Source organism: Haemaphysalis longicornis, unplaced genomic scaffold (genome assembly GCF_048455015.1).
Source record: "Haemaphysalis longicornis isolate Haplotype H1 unplaced genomic scaffold, Haemaphysalis longicornis Haplotype H1 scaffold_8, whole genome shotgun sequence".
In the NCBI taxonomy this organism is placed as follows: Eukaryota; Metazoa; Arthropoda; class Arachnida; order Ixodida; family Ixodidae; genus Haemaphysalis; species Haemaphysalis longicornis.
Window position 1 is genome coordinate 143859297 of NW_027526445.1, and position 4853 is coordinate 143864149.

At 50.1% G+C, this 4853-nt stretch overlaps 1 long non-coding RNA gene across 1 annotated transcript; it reads left to right on the forward strand.

Annotated features, from left to right (window-relative positions):
• The first annotated feature begins 242 nt into the window (after positions 1-242).
• Positions 243-1597, forward strand: LOC144149499 (uncharacterized). Its single transcript, XR_013318324.1, has 2 exons — positions 243-581; positions 1527-1597. It is a non-coding gene; the product is annotated as an uncharacterized LOC144149499 (long non-coding RNA).
• The last annotated feature ends 3256 nt before the right edge of the window (positions 1598-4853 follow it).

The window sequence follows — 4853 nt, forward strand, 5'->3', positions numbered from 1 at the left end:
AATTAAGCGCTATTAAAGGACGCAAAACACGCACCAAATCGCACGCCCACTGCCTGCAGAGATGTGTACTTCTTTATTTGCATAACATAACACAGCCGCATGCACGGCGCGCGGCTCCGAATATTTACATACGATCATCACTGACCCTGTTGGTTATCTTCTAGTGCAGGAATCGCCGCTAACAATCTGAACGCCGACACATCAGTTTTGTCCTCAGATGAGTTAGACAACAACAGACAATAGACCCTATGCGAAATTGCTTGGTGATCTAGCAACACTGATGTAAACGAGACCGTCGGCCATATTGGTACGGGCGCCGATCGGGAAGTCTCGTATTGTTTACTGTGGAAGAGCAGGTGACGGTAACGCGGTATGGCTCAAACTGGACGGCGTTTTCCGGCTCCCGACCGCGGATTGTGGACGAAGGACTTGTCTGCGCTGCCGACTGTGTCCGAAGACTCGTACTACTCGGGGTGCCGTGCCAAAGACCCATCCGAGCGGCAGCGGAGCAGGGCATGCCGCCTAGCCACCGAGGCGCATTGCTCGCCTTCATCGGTGCGGACAAACACGTGCGACTCGCAGTAAGTAATCCTTCTTTGTTTTTACTTGACGCAAGTTAACCGGTATGAGCATTTGTATGGCACTTTGTTCACCGTTGTTTACCATGCAAATGCGCAGCGGCGACCCTGTTGCAGTAACTCTGAAAGAGGAAAGCGACAATCGCCAGACCATACCGCTAGTGGGTGGATTAGGTATTTTCAAATGCTGTACATCGAATTTACGGGATGATTTTTGGCGAAGATGTTAACGGAAAGGTTGCGGCCGTTTTCCGTGACGGTCGTCCGCCCGCGCGTTTGCCGCAAAGCAATCGTGCTTTGCGGCGAAGTCAACTACAAAAGCGCACATATGCCTTGAATTTTCTTTTTTTGTGTGTTTTCATTATTTATTGCGCATGTTCTGCGCAAAAATCTGTTTGTGTGTCTTTCTTCTCCTTTTTTGGTGGTGGGGTGGTTGTGTTTGTTTTAAAGCGCATGTTTTTGGTGTGCACGAATAGATAATACAGTAAAACCTCGTTAGCTCGAACTCACTGAACTAGAAGATTTTTTTTAATTCGATGGGTCATCGGTATAGCCCGAATGTTTACCTGTTTATCTCGAAAGATTCTGGAAGTGAGTTCCAGATAATCATATTATTGCTTGCTTAAGTTATGACGAACACGATTATGCGGGTACTGGTATCATTACCCACGCTGAGGTTTTTAAATGTTAAACTTCCTTCTCTTGAAAAATGCATTAACAAAGTATGCAGAGATACTTGCACGCTCGAACTTGACAAACAATTTTGACATCATTGCTGTTTCAGGTGTAGATTATTGCCCTTGCAACAATGTTAAGGAAGACACAAAATCTGGTCATTTTGAGTCTGTTCCTTGCGGCCACTTCTTTCTGCTCTTTACCATAAACTGTAGCGGACTAGTCCTGTTCTTCACTGAGTGTTATTTACTTATACTCTCTCTGTTCTTGCAGGTTGGGCCTCATCCATGTGCTCAGCAGCTGCTTTCGCTCCCAGAAGAAAAGTGGCCGGCCCTAAGTTGTGTGTCTCACCTTTGAGACGGACAGTGGGGCGATTGGGGAGGCAGCGTGCGATTGCCCGGCGGGTTGCAGTGTAGCATGGAGTCACATCCTGGCTGCTGTGCACCTACTCGCCCTCTTGCTAGCCGAAGGTTTTAAGAGGCGCCACCAAAGCTTGCGTGCACTGAGCTGCCACAACAGTGGGGACGTCCGAGACAGCAGGGCATCAAGCCAGCGAGTGTCCAAAACATTGATTGGAGAAGCCCGCGATAAAATGGCCCATCCCTTCCCTCGCCAATGCGTCTGTTCGATGCACTTCGAGTACAGGAAGTGCCATGCAGGCGCTTGGGAGAAAACTTGGTAGCCTTGGGAATGAGTTTTTTGCCCCAGTTGTGCTGGCCTCCCGCTCCTCCTCCTCCTCCCCCCCCCCCCCCCGCCAGTGACAGAAACAAGGACTGGAATGGCACCTGAAGGATCACCTATGAGCTACCAGCAAGCATTCAGGAGCACGCAGCAGAGGCTGGGCAACGTCGCGTTTACTAGACCGGGACATGCAGGGGTGCGCGAATGCTTCTTTTTGTTCCATTTATATCCACAGTTTGCTATACTGCACGCGCTATAAATCAGCGAAGTAGTTTAATTTACTGGGATTTTCACTGTGGATACAAAAAACGCAAAAGCTCTCAAGCTGATGCGCGGCAGCCTGATGCAACTGTGGCCGTTTTCTTTTTGAATAAAACTTGAAAATTGTCTCAGCTACCTACATCAATGGACACTATCATTACGTCGGAGGCATGCATGCAGCGAGTGACAAACTAGAGGAGTGAGTGTGTATTTTAGTCGCAAAATATTCGACAGTAAATACATCGTTGCTGGAATGACAATGGGCACCAAGTTAACTTGACGTAACAACAAACCTTTCATCCCGGAAAATTGGGAACCAAGTGCGAAAGCTCGAATTTTCCACCGTTAGATCATCATAAAACAGCGTTCGCCACTTCTGCAACGACACACGGCTAAATGCAACGTAAAGAAACCAACAACACACTCCCATACCGTGCGCGCCCGCCACAGAGGAAATTTTCGACGGCGTAGTGCGGCAAGAAAAGTTTGTTTACAGCCCTAGGTAAGATAAAGGCTCGTGTAGGGGCTAAGCGGTACCATTTAACAATGAAATCAAGCGGGCGCATAGCCACAGGGACGAGTAAAGAAACAGCCTAATTTTGGCAACGTGTGGTACTGTTTTCCCGGTCGAGCGCCGCTGTCAGTCGCGTGAATAGGCGGCGCACGCTCAGGCTTCATTTAGAATACAAAGGCTGGACAAGAGAACTCCAACGCAGCTGTATTTTTCATACGGACAGCGACTACGGAACCCCGCGCTTAGCGAACGAACGACAAATATTCGCTCCAAGCGCACCGCGCCCAGCGTGTCACAAAGGTTGCTCGCGCCGGCACAGTTCGCGTCACGAAGTTCGTTCAAAAGCGTGGAACTTCACGTACCTTTTCTCCATTTGAACCGGTAATTCTGCATTGCGTGCTCTGCGGCACGAAGCAATGCTCCGGCATTGTAGTCCATCACCAAGAGCGGTCAATGCCCGGCGCCTTCTATGTTTCGCTAATTGGTTTCGGTTTCAAACGACCGTACCAAAATGGCGGACCTAGTTACCGGAGTCGACGTGAGATGGCGGTGCGCATTTTGCATAGGGTCTATTGATCGCTTCCAGTTGAATTGTACCCCATCTTCACACTTCGCCAGATTATTGTCAAATATAATTGTCAATTCGCTGATTTTTCTCTCTTTGCATTCAAAGCCCTGCTCTCCCTCCCACCCCATTTGCCGTCCAGCCCTCCGCCGTGTCGGCTGCATGCAACTCGGCCCGACACTTCAAAACGTTGCTGACCCTTATTCTAGCCTATTAAGTGCGAACTGGGAATATATGATGTAAGAGCGTAATTAAGTAAAGTGAGAGCAAACAAGGAAAGCCCGACCACTTTGTTTTACGGCCACTAATAACGGAATCACAGATTTCACGCTTCTGACACTGCTGCATTTTGTCACTGAGACACGCACCAAAACGGCACGCTAACCCTGTACCATGTATTCACAACGGCGACACAAACAAGCACTGTTTAATGAAAGTGCACGCATAGTGCGCAGGTACACAAAAGAGCGGCGCACCGCAGCTGACGAGCCTGCGGTCCGCCGGACTCGCTGGCTTTTAGATGCGAAGCATCTCTTGCTTGGGGGATGTCCCGCGTCCGTGCCCCGTCCGCAGCGCCTCTGATGATGATTGCGGCAGGATGCTCCTAGGGATTGGCCAACCAAAGAATCCATCATGATATAGCTTCGCTTTCAACCACCGTCGTCATCTTCCCGTAGGGGAACCGCTCAAGAAGAAGAAGGAGAAGACAAAGCTGCGAAGAGGAGGGCGTGTACGTTGCTCTCGCCCCGTCCGCAGCGCCTCTGGTGATGACTGCGGCAGGATGCCCCTAGGGATTGGCCAACCAAAGAATCCATCACGAGGTAGCTTCTCGTTCAACCACCGTCGTCATCTTCCCATAGGGGAACCGCTGAAGAAGAAGGAGAAAAAGACAAAGCTGCGAAGAGGAGGGCGTGTACGTTGCTCTCAGCCGGTGCACCAACGTCAACAACCTTTACCTCACAAACGCTGACGGAGACTACCGATTCTACCACAGAGACGACAACATCGACAAGAACATGATGGACGAGTTTCGGCACCTCGAGAACAACCGCCTACTCACCGTCACACAACAGTACTTGCGTGCCTTTGCCACCGGTGTGGACCCGGGCGCGGAATTCCCTCTGGCGCTACTAAACACCAGATCACTCAACATAACGGCAACACAATGGAACCACACTGAACCCCCATGGTGCTTTGCATCCTCATCAGGGTTCCCCACGGGAAGATGGTGTAATTTTTTAAAGCGCGATCATCGCCGATTGCGCCACTCTTCTTTTTTTGTTTGGCTGTTGTTGAACAGTCCTTGTCACCTAGAGTGTCAATTTAAACTAGAAGTTTTAGTTCACATTTCACTTCATACGACCATCGATAGGTGAGTCTGCGAGTGGCAGAGCGCCGTCACCGTCCCGGCACTTTCGTCAACGCTGTAAACGTATTTAGCGCTGCAAAGCTTTTTTCCTCAATGCCAAGTTGATCGCCGGAAGAGATGGGACGCGTCGGGGATGGGAAGCCTATACGCGCTGAGCGACGTTGTTCAACCAGTTCGTCAAGCCGGTTCAGCTGAGCCTCAGCCTGGAGA